This window comes from Sapajus apella, unplaced genomic scaffold (genome assembly GCF_009761245.1).
Source record: "Sapajus apella isolate SASKATOON/1434 unplaced genomic scaffold, GSC_monkey_1.0 scaffold5, whole genome shotgun sequence".
Classification (NCBI taxonomy): domain Eukaryota; kingdom Metazoa; phylum Chordata; class Mammalia; order Primates; family Cebidae; genus Sapajus; species Sapajus apella.
The window spans coordinates 2,126,151-2,142,830 of NW_022436945.1; the positions used below are offsets into that span (position 1 = coordinate 2,126,151).

The following is a 16,680-nucleotide window of genomic DNA, read 5'->3' on the forward strand; positions in this document are numbered from 1 at the left end:
TAGAAAGACAGAAGAGAAAGCCCATCATTCTGTAACTCCAGAGCAATTTTAGAACACTTATGTCACAGTGGGATGACTTATAATTATACATGCTCTTAAAAGGATCTTCTAATCTATTTTGAACTGCAAATATTTATATTTGATTCTTATTCATATTTGACCCTCTAACTACACCAATGAGAGTGCTCAGTAAATGTTAACCCAGATAGGTTGAATTCCTGAGACATAACCAGCTGCTCTAACTTGGTCACACTGAAAAAAAAATTGCTCACAACTTATGAAAAACAACAGAAATATTGCAGTAGCTTGATTTAGATCACCAGAGCAGATGCGTGAATAAGTCTCAGGATCTGCAAACAATGGGCATGTGAGGGATATTTATTTATTTTTTATTCATGCATTTTCATAGAGAAAAATTAAGGGATCCCTTTGTTTATATCCATGTGAGAGAAACAAATGCTTTTTGTTTTGCTCGATTGGCAGTAAGTCGATGTTTTTCAAGTATGCATTTATTATTAAATCAGCCCAAAGAAATGAAAGGTATTTTTCAGGTATAAACACTTAGAAAATCTAGAATGTTAATTAGCTATTATCTTGGAGATTTGTGTCATACACCTATAGAAAACAAAAAGTTGATATGCTTTATATTTTATATGCATATTAAAAGCTTTTATGTATATGAGTACTTATTGTACAAATTTTTTAAGAAAATCAATTAAATGTATCACTTTGTCATGCAGTCATCCAGTATCTATGTTTGATAATAATTTCTTTTTCATTATTTCATTTTATTAAAAATTCAACTATAAATAAAAGTTATCATTAAAATCTATTTAGGTGACTAGCCCTGGTTCTATTTCTTCTTCCTTAATAGAAGGGTTCATTAAAATTTTGCAATTTACCCACATATCAATAAACACACACACATACATATTCAATAAATATTAGTTTTATTGTAGTATAATTTATGTTTAATGTCGCAAACATATCATTCATCGATTTTTGTTTTTTAATTTAACCTAAGTTTTGGAACCCTGAATAAAATAACTAATATGTCATAACTGACATATACTATTCTCTAACATGAACCTGTTCCGTTTTGTTTACCCATACTCACAGATGTTTAGGATTTTTTTTATTTTATTTTAATTAGTTCAGAGACAATGTTGCAATCAGCATCCCTTTATACGTTTCTTTCAGCAAATATGTAAAAGTTCCTCTCAATTATCTATGAAGGAGAGAAATTACCAGGACACTGGAAATGTGTATTTTTCAATAGATAGTGCCTAACTTCTCTTCAAAGTAGCTCTAATTAGACAACCCCCAGCCATGAATATGAGTTTCTATGTTCTCACATATTGTCATTATATGCTATTGTCAGACTTTTCAACTTTGGGCAATCTGAGGATATTATCAATGGTATTTTATGGTTGTTTTAATTTTAACTGCCCTGTTTATTCTTAAGGATGGGTATGTTTTTATATGTTTACTGACCTATTGGATTTTTCTTCTGTGAATTGGCTGCACATTATGCTTTTTTTCACTTGTGTAGTAATGATGATATTTCTGGTGGTAAAATACTAATTTTCTTCTGTGCAACAGCTGCCCACAATTGTCCTAGGATTTATTTCAGCAGTCAAAAAAAAAAAAAAAAGGAAAAGGAAAGAAAAAAGTATGTGGTAACAGCAATTTCTAAGCTATGCTTTATATTACTTTTCAACTGTTAGAATCAATATATATACATAAACTATGGAAGACTTATCTACAATTACAAAACAGAATGTTTAAAATATACATGCTGATGAAAGGAAATAAAAGTCCTAGGCTGGGAGGTTCAAAGAGATATGGGTGAGCTACTGTCCTCATCCAACATAGAGAAGATCCCTGACATACCACGTATGGTTAATGAAATATAACTGTAGGTTTAAGCGTACTATTTGAATTTGCAGAGTTAAACAGTAGAGGAAGTGAATATAATTTGGTGTGTAAGATGAAAGAATACAGGAGAGTGAGATAGCATATGTGGGAAATATTTTTCCATTATAATAGAAATGCAGTAGAAGTCATCAAAAAGTAATAATTAAAATAGCATGCATATATTATTGTGAGATATGGAATGGAGATGTGGTAGATTAGAAAAAAGACCTACTTCTTAAATTCTATATATTCTTGGATACCTTATATATATATATATATATATATATATAAAACTTTATATATATATATAACTTTATATATATATAACTTTATATATATATAACTTTATATTAAATTGCAGCATAAAAAAAATACAGAAAGGAACAGAGTTGTCACATATCAGTAAATTGAATGGATAAAGTTATTGTTTGTTTCATGACCAAGTAGTATACATATTGCAAAAACACAAGTGTGTTTATATCATAAAATAAATGTAACTTAACATATTGAATAAACCATCAAGAAAACCATATGATAATCTCAATACCCTTAGCAAAAGCATTTGGCAAAGTTCAACACCCATTTTCGACAAAAAGCTTTCAGCAAACTAGAAACAGAAACAAAATTCTCCAACCTCACAAAGAATAACTACAAAAATACATATCAACATTTAAAAAATAATTTTTTCAAGTAGTCTTATGTTCACAACAAAATTGAGCAGAAGGTACAGAGATTTCCCATATATTCCCTGGCCCTCACATGTGCAGTTTTCTCCACTGTCAACAATCCCCACCGAAGTGGTAGATTTGTTACAACTGAACTTACATTGACATATCATTTTTACCCAAAATACAGTTTACATTAGGGTTCATACTTTATGTTGTACATTCTGTGGGTTTGGATAAATATATAATGATATGCATCCATTATTACAGCATCATGAAAAATAGTTTCACTGCTCCAAATTTCCTCTGTGCTCCATCTATTGATTCCTCACTCCCCTTTAATGCCTGTCAACTCTGATCATTTTACAGTCTCTGTAGTTTTACTTTTTCCAAATGTTATGCAGTTGGAATGATATAGTATGTAGCCTTTTCATATTGACTTTTTTCAGTTAGTAATACACATTTAAGGTCCCTCCATATTTTTTCAAGGTTCAATAGATTATTTCTTTTTAGAGCTGAATAATATTCCATTGTCTGGATGTACCATAGTTCATTTATCCATTCACTCACTGAGGGGCACCTTAGATCCTTTGAAATTTTGTCAATTGGCAATAAATCTGTGATAAATAATTATGTGCAGATTTTTGTGTGGTTATATGTTTTAATTCATTCAGATAAATACCAAGGAGCACAATGGCTGGATGCTATAGTAAGAGTTTATCTACTCTTACAGGAAACTGCAAAACTGTCTTCCACAGTAACTGCATCATTTTACATTCACATCATTAATAAATGATTCCATTAATAGATAATTAATAAACTTTCTATTGCTCTACCTTCTTACCAGAATTTGGTATTGACAGTATTTTAAGTTTTAACCATCCTAATATGTGTGTAGCTGTATCATTGCTTTAATAATCTGAAATTTTCTCATGACATGTGATATTCAGACACTTTTATATTTTTATTTGCTATTTGTATATTTTTTGTGAGCTTTCTGTTAGGGTCTTTGTCCATTTTTACACCTTGGTATTTCTTTCCCTACTGTTGAGTTTAGAGTTATTTTTGTATTCTGAATAACACTCTCTTACCAGACATGCATTTTGCAACTATTTGCCCATAGTCTGTGGCTTGTCTTTTCAATCTCTTGACAATATTCTTCACAGAACAGAAGTTTAAAAAAAAAATTAATGAAGTCAATGCTTTCCTTCTATGTATTATGTCTTTGGTGTTGTAGTTAACAGATATCATCAAACCCAAGATTATCTGGAGTTTCTCCTGTGTTGTTTTCTAGGAGTTTTACAGTTTTGCATTTCACATTTGGACCTATGATTAATTTTGAGTTAATTTTTGTGAAGGGTGTAAGTTCTGTGTTTAAATTAATTGTGTTACATGTAGCTGCATAGGTTTTCCTGTAGCATTGGTTGAGAAGACTATGTTTGCTCCATTGTATTGTCATAGCTCCTTTGTCAATCTGTTGAATGTATTTAGCTGGGTCTGTTTTGGGGTTCTCTATTCAGTTCCAATGATCTACTTATCTATTATTTCACCAAAGCCATACTGTCTTGATTACTGTAGCTGTACAGTACATCTTGAAGTGGAGGCAAAGTTAATTTTAATAAAAATAAATGTTAGAACTAGCACCAGAGATCAGTCATGAGTCTTTCTTTTGTTGCACGCATTTTGGCTAGGCAATTGGTCACCTTCTTACAATGGCCAGATATTGTTATATTACTCATGCAAAATTTTAAAGATGGCCCTACCTAGGTCTTGGTGAATGAACTATACAGATACTTCTGAGAAAGTATCTGTTTTGGAGGTGGTATTAAACTATAAAAAGAATATTTGGGAAGGATCAAGTTGAATGCGTCATTTGGGGACCCACCAGCCCAGGAAATGAGTTGCTCTCATACCTTTGCCATGTGACCTTTATGGATCCAGCAACAACGTCTGATTTGCAGAAAACTGGAATTCTAGGGTGGGAATTTTCATATACTAAATACAGTGAACATTTTAAACATGCTTACGTTACTTTCCTGAGCTTTATTACTTCTGCTCCTATTTGCTTTAAAAAATTAAAAGAATAATCTTTGTGAAAATTGAGTAAGATATTGTAAGAGAGAAGTGTTCTGCAAACAATCAAATGTTACACACATAGAGAGTGACAAAGTAAATTCTCCTGAATAATGAGTCATTAAAGTCAATTTTCATATCCCAGTCCTCTTGAATTAACATACCCTTTGGAATAAATAAGTATAATTTGGTAGCCCATGTGATATTTCAACCAAGGATTGTGAAGTTAGTTGTTGATAAGGTTTGACTCTCCGTTCCCACCCAAATCTCATCTTGAATTGTAATCCCCACATGCTGAAGGAGGGACCTGGTCAGAGGTGATTGGATCACAGAGGTAGATTTCTTTTTGCTCTTCTCATGACAGGGAGTGAGTTCACATGAGATCTGGTTGTTTGATAAGTGCCTGGTTGTTTGATAAGTGTCTGGTGCTTCCCCCTTTCCTCTCTCTCTCTCTCTCTCTCTCCCTCTGTCCATGGTGTAAGAAATGCCTTGCTTCCCCTTCTACCATGATTCTGTTTCCTGAACCCCCACTCTTCACCATGCAGAAATGTGAGTCAATTATATCCTCTTTTCTTTATAAATTATCAAGTCTCAGGTATTTCTTTATAGCACTGTGAAAACAAATGAATAGAGAGAATGGGTACTGGAAGTCACGTACTGCTATAAAGATAACCTGAAAATGTGGAAGTGACTTGGGAACTGGATAACAGGCAGAGGTTGGAACAGTTTGGAGGCTCAGAAGATGACAGAAAGATGTGGGAATGTTTGAACCTTCTAGGTAGTTTTTGAATAGCTTTGACCAAAATGCTGATAGTGACATGGGCAATAAAGTGCAGGCTGAGGTGGTCTCTGATGGAGATGAGAAACTTATTGGGAATTTGAGCAAAGGTGACTCTTGCTATGGCTTAGCAGAGACTGGTGGCATTTTGCTCCTGCCCTAGAGATCTGTAGAAGTTTGAAATTGAGAGAAATGATTTAGGGTATCTTGTAGAAGAAATTTCTAAGCAGCAAAGCCTTCAAAATGTGACTTTTACTGAAAGTGTATACTAATATGCATTCACAAAGAGATGATTTAAAATTGGAAAGTATGCTTAAAACGGAAGCAGAGCTTAAAAATTTGAAAAATTTGCAGCATGACCATGAGGTAGAAAATGAAAGTCTATTTTCTGGGGAGAAATTCAAGCTGGTTGCAGAAATTTTCATAATTTATGAGAAGCAAAACGTTAATAGCCAACACAACTGGGAAAATGTCTCCAGGGCATGCCAAAGTTGTTTACAGCAGTCCCTTGCATCACAGACCCAGAGGCCTAGGAGAGAAAATTGGCTTGATGGACTGGGCCTAGGGCCCCACTGCTCTGTGCAGCACTGAGACTTGGTGCCCTATGTCCTGGCCACTCCAGCTCCAGCTGTGGCTAAAAGAGGCAAGGTACAGCTCATACCACTGCTTCAGAGGGTGCAGGCCCCAGTCTTTGTTGGTTTACACATAGTGTTGGGCCTGTGGGTACACAGAAGAAAAGAAGTGAGCTTCAAGAGCCTCTGCCTAGATTTCAGAGGATGAATGGAAATGCCTGAATGTCCTAGCAGAACTCTGCTGCAGCAGTGGAGCCCTCATGGAGAACCTCTACCTGGGCAGCATGGAAGGGAAATGTTGGGTTGGAGCCCCTACATATAGTTCCCACTGAGGTACTGCCTAGTGGAGCTGTGAGAAGAGGTCCACCATACTCAAGACCTCAGAAAAGTAGATCCACCAACAGCTTGCACTGTGTGTCTGGAAAGGCCACAGACACTCATTGCCAGCCTGTGAAACCAGCTGTAGGGGCTGTTCCCTGCAGAGCCACAGGGATGAAGCTGCCAAAGTCTTTGGGAGCCCACACCTTGCATCAACATGCCCTTGATGTGAAACATGGAATCAAAGGAGGTTTTGGAGCTTTAAGATTTAATGACTCTCAGGCCCGGTTTTAGACTTGCATGGGGCATGTGGCCCCTTTGTTTGGGCCAATTTCTGACATTTGGAATAGGAATATTTATCCAATACCTGTACCCCTATTGTATCTTGAAAGTAACTAACTTGCTTTTGATTTTACAGGCTCATAGGTAGAATGGACTTGCTTTTTCCCAGTTGAGACTTTGGACTTGAACTTTTGAATTAATGCTGGAATGAGTTAAGACTTCTTTGGGGGACTGTTGGAAAAGCATGACTGGTTTTGAAATGTGAAAAGGACATGAGATTTGGGAAGGACCATGGGCTGAATAATATGATTTTGCTCTGTGTCTCCACCCAAAGATCATTTCAAATTGTAATCCCCAGATGTTGAGTGAGAGACCTGGTAGAGGATGACTAGATCTTCTGGGTGGATTTTTCCCTTGCTGTTGTCCTGATAGTGAGTGAGTTTTCATGAGATCTGGTTGTTTGATAAGTGTCTGGTGCTTCTCCCTTCTCTCTCTCTCTCTCTTTCTCTCTCTCTCTCTCTCTCTCTCTCTCTCTCTCTCTCTCTCTCTCTCCTGCTGCCATGTAAGATGTGCTTTTCTTCCCCTCTGCCACGATTGTAAGTTTCCTGAGGTCTCCCTAGCCATGCATATCTGTGAGTCAATTAAACCCTCTTTCCTTTATGAATTACCCAGTCTCAGGTATTCCTTCATAACAATGTGAAAACAGACTAATATAGTTGTTTTTGGCATTGCTTCTATTACATAACAGCCATTCAGCACAATTAGTTTCTAGAGAGAAAGCTCGCATTTACTATGAAAGCAAAAGATGGAGTTGAAGTGGAGATAGAATAAGGGAAGGTGAATTAGCAACATTTCCTGCTGTTTCTATTAAAGGCCTCTCTATATAACCAAGTTTATTTTTCTAAGTGAAAATAAGCTCTTTTCATTATAATTTAAAGCTAGAATTTCCTGAATGCTTCTGGTTTTTATTAGGAATGTCTAGGGGGCAGCCCTAACTGACTTGAGACTGTTCATACCCAGTCAGCATATCACCCAACCAGTATTAACAGTCCTTGCCAGGGTATTTATATGGTCTCTAATTGTTCTTGGCTGTGGATTTAGTTTGTTCAAACACATGCGGATGGTCACCAGGTCAGCCTGTCCATCTGCTCTGTGACCCAAAAGAAAACTTCCAAAGAAGCCAGACCAGATCACAGGCTAGATCAGGGGTTCTTGAACATATAATCTCATAACCCTTGGAGATTGCATCTAATCTAAATTTCCCCATACAACAAGGAAAAATGTATTTTAAAATAGCTCTCACTGTGCAGTCTAAAGTTGTAATTCTCAAGTGGACTTCAAGATTTTAGAATATATTTACTAACTAAAAAATTTATATATTACACCTAAATTAGCTGTGAACCCATTCAGGTCACTCACAGACTACATTTCTTATTATCCAAATGAGGGATAATTGGTGAGTTGGTACATTAACTCTATGAAATGATTTTCTGTTACTTAATTTGATAATTATAAATGTAATATAGCACCTTCAAAATATGGTTATAACATAACTCAAAGGATTTTATATAATAAATGGCTACAAGCAAAATATACAATTGTTATGCTTTAATTTCAAATGCACAAAACTCTCTTTTCTGTTTTTTGTTTTGTTTTTTTTTTTAATTTGGAAAGACATCCCAAATTCATTGATAACACATGCAAGCACATACCCAGACCATAGATAATATAAAGGAATTACATAAGTTCACAAAACAACCAGCTAACAACAAAATGACAGGATCAAAATCTCACATATCAACATGAATCCTAAATATAAATGGTCTACATTTTACATTGCATATTAAGAATTGTCTATTAGTATATTTCAGCCAGATGCTGGAACTAGAGTGGACAGACTAGTTAAGCAAGGGTATCCCTTTGAAAATTGGTAGTGTTTGCAATGGCAGAAGCAAGAATCAGAGATCTTAATCTGAAAGTACTAGAAGAGGATATCTAAAATGTGTAAAATAAGTAACAAAGATGAGTGATGATCATTCATATTTATGGCAAAAATAAGAAGATATTATTTCAGTGCATAATTTCCAGGGGGAAAAGCCCATTAGTAAGCTGATAGACTTAAGTTTACAACTTTGCCAATCAAATTAGACTGATCACATTACAACTCTGATGATTTAAAATGATGGGTCAAAATGCATTATTTTATCCATCATTTCTCCCCCTGTAAATAACACTGTAAAACATATAGACACACAGTTAATCACACTCAATATGGAAGGCAATTTTTATTCAGATATGCCTGAGAGCACCACCAAATTTTATCTTTTTTTTCACTGCCAGGGATCAGGCTGAAGCTTGATACCACAACCTTAAAGGTATAAAAATAATCATTCTGTTACTAGCACGGGCAAAACTCACAGAAGCATTTTACTGAACTTGCCTTGGCATAAGTTATCACATTCCATACCTGAGTTACCTTGGTCCAGGCTATCGCTTATATGATTGCAACTGGCCCTATTTGTCTCCCTGCTTCCACTCTTGATCTTCTCTCATTATCACATAGCTGTCAAGAGTAATCTTAGACCAATGAATTCTTGTTATATCAGGTTGTATAAATTGGCTCTCCCACCAAATACAGTTTAAAACACCAGATTAACATATTTGCAAATTACCACAAAACCTTTGAAGAGCTGAAAAGATAGTGCAAATACTGCCAAGCCAAATTTTGGAGAAATGGTTAAATGCAGGTAGACAACCAGATTATTGGAGCAGCAAAGATATTTAAATGGGGCTTACAATTGCCACACATTTGAACTTAAGGTTGTGATTTACTGAGGTGTTGAAGACAGAATTTTATGATTTACTGGGGTGATGAAGACATAATTTCAGGTGCATTGACTGTTCAATAAAGATAATCACATAGCTACTCTTCAAATATTAAGCTGAGACCAGGGCTGTTAAGTGCAACTGTACATTGTAAAACATGGGGGAAATTGGGATGGCAAGGGGAACTGAGCAGACATTCTGATACATTACAGTGTAATTTGTGACTCCTGAAATTATGCAGTATACAAAATGTAAACTCCATAGGAAATAGTTTTATTTGTATCCCGTAAGGTTTCATCCTCCAGGGTAAAGGCAAACTTCAATAAAACAATGCTAATTTAAGCTCAGCCTAATACAAAGAAGCTTACTATAATGCTGATTAAAGCAAGGAACAAAAAAGGGAAATACAAAAATGATCCTTCCTGAGAAGTTCCATCCACAGACCAGCCTTTATGTGCATTGCATGAGTGGCTCATGTATGTCATCTGGGTGGGTCAGGAAATGTCAAGTCACAGCTTTGGTTTAAAGTGGTCATCAAGTGCTTGTGTTCTCAGGCACCTGACAGAGGAAAACACAGAGACCCAGAGGAGGACAAATTTATCCCAGGATTTATGACAATTCAAAAACTATTATTTCAAGAGCAATGACCAGCATTTTGTAATGACAGCCAGGTACATGGAGGTTAAGGAGAAGAGTTCTATTAAACAAAAGGCAGAGTTTGTCTTTTTCTCTGCTGATGTGTAAGGCATTTGTAGCAGATTTGAAATCACCATAAATGCTTTCATTCAGATGTGTTTTGGCCTGTTCTAAGGCTGTACCCATAGTTAGGCCACTTGGATAGTAGCCCCATTTGATTCCATTGCATATGAATGGACAGTAGTTTCTAAAGAATTTGTTGTAGAAAAAGCAAAAGAGAAACTTCCAAAATTATTTCTCTTTCCTTTCCTCAAATATCCTCCAGAGCTTTTATCACAAATTTTTAAATGTGAATTATGACAATGAAATTGATGAAGTTTGCCAGTTACTATTATTATTTATCAAATTCTTAGAATAGTATAAACATAACATAAAATGTTTCAAAAGCATTTGCTCATTCAATACTCATGAAAACATTATTAACTGGGGCAGACAGTCAGCCATACATACTGGGGTAGACATACTGGTTGTTAAAATATTAAATTATTTCCATGATAAAGAGTAAATAGCCACTTCCCCAGTGTCCTGGTGGCTTCCTGTCAAGTATATCAGCTGTGCTTTTTCCTTACCATTCTTACAGCTCCTTGTAATCCAGCAAATAACAAGGACAACTTGTCCTAGCTATATAATTACCTATACCTGTGTTGGAATCAGCATCCTGTAAAAGGAGGGCTCAGTGCCTCTGGTATACCAGTTATTGGTGTTTTAAACATAATTCCCAGAAATGAGTATTTCCAGAATTTTACAAATCAGAAAATTGAATCTCAGAACTCTAAAATATAAAGAATACTTGTATCACACAGCTTTGCATCTTATAGAATTAAATGCAGTTCTGTAGAAAGTACTTTTAATGAGATGCCACAGACAATTAGATTAAAATGTCTGATGAAACTCCTCTCATTGGGAGAGATCTTAGACTTTTGGTTTTAGATTTATGAGCATTTTATTTATTGAGACCTCTATTTTTTGTTGTGTTTAGATACAGCTACAAAAATGTAATGCACAGTCCAATTATTCATAAATTTTAGGAGCTTTCATATCCATCAGTTTACTGATGTCCTTTGACTCTGTAAATTATTTTGTTCAACTTAGAAAACACAGGATTCATCAGCCATGTGTCAAAATTTCTTCATATTGTTATAATTTGTTTCCAAAATGAGATCTCTCACCTTTAAATTCAAAGTTGGAAACCTGGAGACAAAGAAGCAAACATTGCCACAGCATCTATGAACACCAATGTACTACATTAAAAAATAAAAAAGAAAATTATTGAACAAAAATAACTGAAAAGAACTCAACATCTAAATGTATTTGAAACAATTATTTCTGAGTATATTTTACATTTTCAATGGATACTTAATGAACTTATTTAGTAATCTAATAAACACAAAATTGATTATAATGGGATAATTTATATTGGCTATAACAACATAAACTAAATGTGCAATAATATAAGCATGATTTTACAAATAGTGATATATACCATATTGAATTGTTTGCAGTTATTTAAAATTGTGATTGTAGAAACTAATAGTAAAATCATTATAATAGTACATGTAAAAATTCAAATATAGAAATGTATATACATTCTTATTTTTAAATGATGTTTTTCTTCTTTCATCACTTATTCAATGTGTTTATGGCACACCTATAGCCAAATTACAACTAAATTTTACCAACATTCAATCTCTGTAGTACTGTGGTATTTTTGTCCTTCTATAAGTCATTTCGTTTTAATTTAGGTCAAAAATTATTGTGTGATATTTGGAAGCAGCAGTTAGCCATGATTCTTTTTTTTAATTAATTTTTAATTTTATTATATAGAACATTTGGAATATATCAATAATTAGAAGAAAAACATGACTTCTAATCCTACTACTCATTATTAATATTTTCACATGTTGATATTCCTTTGTCAAATTCCTGCCATTTTTTCATATTTATATTATGTTATGTAAACAGTTTTCTAAAATAAATTAGTGTTTGTAGTATTGTCTAAATATATACCTGGATTTGAGACCCAGTGGGTAACAGACACAATGGTCATTGGTGATGATTTGGGTCAACACAATTCCATATACCATTAGGTCAAGCCAGTTTTGTCTTGTATGATTTAGTCCATTGCCTTCAGTCTTGTTCTTCCTGCCATCTTGCATATTGCTGCCAAGATCTTTTTAATGATCACTTCACTTTCCTGTCTTCACTCCTTTAGTCAAAATAGAGGTTCAGCTTTTTAGCATATAAGTCATCTCCATTATCTTTCTCATGACTTTGTCTTCTTATTTGCTGCTTTCCCAGAAAAGTACTTGAAATTCTCAGAATATCGTGTAGCCTTTTGTACCTCCCTAACTTTTTACCTCTTCCCTCTACTAAGAATGATTCTTACCATATATAAGGATAGTTGGTCTGCAGTGACAGAAAAGAAAACTGACCGTGTGCTGTGGCTCATGCCTGTAATACCAGCACTTTGGGAGTCCATGGAAGGTGGATTGCCTGGGGTCAGGAGTTCAAGAACCAGTCTGGTCAACATGGTGAAACTTCATCTCTGCTAAAAATACAAAAAAATTAGTCAGACATGGTAGTGTGAGCCTGTAATTCCAGCTACCTGGGATGGTGAGGCAAATAAATTGTTTGAACCAGGGAGGTAGAGATTGCAGTGAGCCAAGATTGCACCACTGCACTCCAGCCTGGGCGACAGAGGGAGATCTCAACTCAACAAAAAGAACAAAAAAATATAAAGAGAAAAAGGGAAACTGGAAACAGCACATCTTGTACCAGTTTAGCCTACGCTCAAATTTGTTCCTAAATCCTCGGTAAGTCTTTGACTTTAATGAGGTTTTTCTATGAACACCATATTTGGATTCCATGAACTAAAATTAAAACTTTATTATAACAGCTTAATGGAAGGCACTGTGGACAAAATATCCTGGATGAGAGTGGAAGTGATAAAAGATGAGGCTAGATTGCTTAAGGGTGAATGCAATTTGTGAAGCCTGAAGATGATGATGATCAAATAAATGCACATTTAAACATATGCCTTTTATTTATCATTACAAAAGATAAAGCATTATATTGGCAATTGAGAGACAATGTTTGTGGCCTTACAAATTGGAATTGTTATTTTAGAAAGCCACTAACTACATATATATGAAACTTAAAGATGTGCATTTATGCATTTGGAAGTAGTATTGCTATATCTGGATAAAGTCTTTTCATACATTGGATTATGTCCTTAAGCATTAAGCAGATAAATGTAGGATCTAGGTAAGAAAGAAAAATAGTTAATATCAAAAGTGATAGTGGAAGGGTTGGAAGTTGTTTAATTCAGGAAGTATTTTAAAAACACAGTTGAAAGAGTATGTTGAGGGACAGAATGTGGGTTGTGAGATAAAGGCAAGTCAGAAATGACACCAAAGCCTGGGTGTGGTGGCTCACGCCTGTGATACCAAGCCTTCGAGACCCTATAGCTGGAGGATTCCTTGATCTCAGGAATTCTAGACCAGCCCAGGCAACATAGTGAGACCTCCAGTCTCTACAAAAAGGCCTAATAAGACAAAATTTGCTGGGCATGGTGGCACACGCCTGTAGTATCAGCTATTCAGGAAGCTGAGATGGAAGGATTGCTTGAACTGCAAACATCAAGGCTGCTGTGAGCCATGATTGTGTCACTCCACTCTATCCTGGGCAACAAAGTGGGACCTTGTCTCAATAACAATACATAATTTTAAAACAGACACTGTGTTCATATTCATTCTGCTGATAAAGACATACATGAGAATGGGTAATTTATAAAGAAAAAGAGGGTCTTTTATAAAAAGAGGGTTAGTGGACTCACAATTTCACATGGTTGTGGAGGCCTCACAATCATGGCGGAAAAGGCTGTCTTACATAGTGGAAGGCAAGATAGGATTAGAACCAAGTGAAAGGGCTTTTCCCTTATAAAACCGTCAGATCTTGTGAGACTTACTCACTACTACAAGAGCCGTATGGGGATAACTGCCCCATGATTCAGTTACCTCCTACCAGGTGTCTCCCACAACCCTTGGGAACTATGGGAGCTACAATTCAAGATGAGATTTGGGCGGGGACACAACCAAACCATATCAGACACCAATGTGTTTGGCCTTAAAACCTGGAAGAAATGAGTTTTTCCTCAATGAGATGGAAAGACTGTAAAAGGAAGTTGGTTTGGAAGAAAATATCAGTAATGCTAGCTTATATATCTTAGTTTTAAGATGTCACAAATGTATAAACCTGTCTTTATTTGCACACTTATGTGTATCTTTCTCTCTTGTCATAAAAAAGAGATGATTCTGTGCTAATGGTTCAGTTCTATCATGGATTTTATCCCTATTTTCAAGAGCCATCAATCTTTTGATTTATACTTCATCTTCAGTTATCCCAAGTTCTACTTGTTGCTTGTTTTTCTGTCTTTTTTTTTCTTTCAGACACCTTGGAAAGCCTTCCTTCTTTTCCCATTTTCTAGAATCAGTGTCCCTCAGGATCTGTCTTAGGCCTTTTGCTCTCAGACCCATGTATTCTTCTCCAGGAGTATCACCTATACCCAACTTCAAAGTCCTTGTCACCAGCTCAATCCTGGACCTGCAGTTCCAATCATGCCCACTGGCTTCTCATTCTCTTATTTTGGGCACTTCAAAGTAAGTACATTCTTCAAAACTGAAAATCGCATTCTCCTCAATGCTCTGCCTTAATTAAATAAAGTTTTCTTGGTTATCTATTTTAGTAAAAGATACCATTCTACCTAGACCTAGAACTTCTTCTTACCTCCTGCATCTATATTCTTAACCGATTCAACTTTATAACTTAAAGAGGAAATAGAAAGAAATGGAAACAGATAGCAATGTCCTCATTCTTTTCAGATGGAAGCTGCAACCCCCCATCCCATAAAGTAAATTATTTTTTCTTTTTTTAATTTTATATATTTTTATTGTTCCAAATTTGTTATTTACCAGGAGTGACTGAAATAAAATATATAAGAGTCCCATCATCATCAAGGAAATGGCTTTAAGAGAAAACTGATCAGAAGAATATTATTGCTTCCCATTTTCAACCAGTAAATAGTTGCCACTGATCAATTGACAGCCAGGAGTCTGTTGAGAATGCTCAAGATCCATTATATAATACAACATGTCTGTTCACAGGAGGGACATTGCTAGGAAATAATTTATGTGTACTTCTTGATTTCATCATACAAGACAAGCACAAAAGCACCACCCATGCCTCTGAGAACAATGGACCATGCACCCTTGAAAAAACTTTGCCTCCTTCATCACGAGCAATCTTCCTCCAGCAGTCAAGCATGCCCATGCACATGATGTCAGTTCCTTTGAGCCCCGAATCCATTATTATGTGGCACTGAACAGTGTCAAATGGACAGAAAGTCCACCCTGCAACGGCAGTGACACTCTGTGCGATCATCCAGCTGATGACAATGTGAATGTTCCTGGGATCCATAAGCAGTCCCTTTGCAGTGCCATAGATACCGAAGTAGGCAGCTTGGTAGATGATAATACCCTGCACAGACACGTTAAAACCTTGGTACAGTCCCTTAATCCCATCAGATTTGTAGATCTTAACCAGGCAGTCACCGAGGCCTTGGAATTCCCTTTCAGTTCCAGCTTTACCCACATCTGCTGCTAGACAGGTATGGGCAAAATCAAGAGGGTACACAAAACACAAGGATGTAGCCCCAGCAGCACCACCTGATGCCAGATTCCCTGGAAAGTATTGCCAAAACCGGGTCCTCTTGTCCACACCACCCAGAAAGATCCGCACCAGAAGGACAGGACTCCCTGCTCCTTGGGAATACAGACGACGCAGTCTATAATGCTCTGGTATTGCTTATCTGCAGTGATCTGCTTGCTGGCATGCTGCACCAGCAGCAGCAGCTTGACCCACTCAATGGGCACTACCGCTATCTTGGAAATGGCTGCGGCCGCTTCACCTGCCAGGAAGTCCTTGGTGAAGGACACAGCAGCATCTGTCATGTTGAAAGGAAAGAGGAGGCAGGCTACTGCAGTACAGGACTAGGCTGGGAACCGGCTTTGAGTCCAGAGCTGTGGGAAAATTGTTCTTTTTCTATTATTAAAATAGAATAGAGGTGGATTATATCATAGCTTCTAAGTTTTTCTTTCTTTTTGATGATTGGTTTTTTTCATCTGAAGATACGTTATATCAACTTCATGTCAGACACCATGAATCACACTATCAAATTACATTCACGGACTTCAAATCACAGTTGGAATTATATCCTATGTACGAATAGATGTGAAGTTTCAGGGAGAATAGGAGAGTAAAATCATTTAAGTACTTCCCACATTTGCCCTCTCATTTACGTCTCACATCAGTCATTTGAAATGATAACCAGCATTTCTTCTTTATGCATGAGAGAATTGAGACACAGAATTGTTAAGCAAATTGCTCCACATCACAAATTAGAAAGTTATGAACTTAGGTTAATACACCATTTCACTAAAATCTTTTATTTCAGCTATAACAAAATGCTGTGTATATTTTCTTATTCATGACTCTT

The 16,680-nt window shown here is 35.8% G+C and overlaps 1 pseudogene; it reads right to left on the minus strand.

Annotated features, from left to right (window-relative positions):
- Window positions 1–15,156: 15,156 nt before the first annotated feature.
- LOC116545790 lies at window positions 15,157–16,150 on the minus strand (annotated as a pseudogene).
- Between the last annotated feature and the right edge of the window lie 530 nt (window positions 16,151–16,680).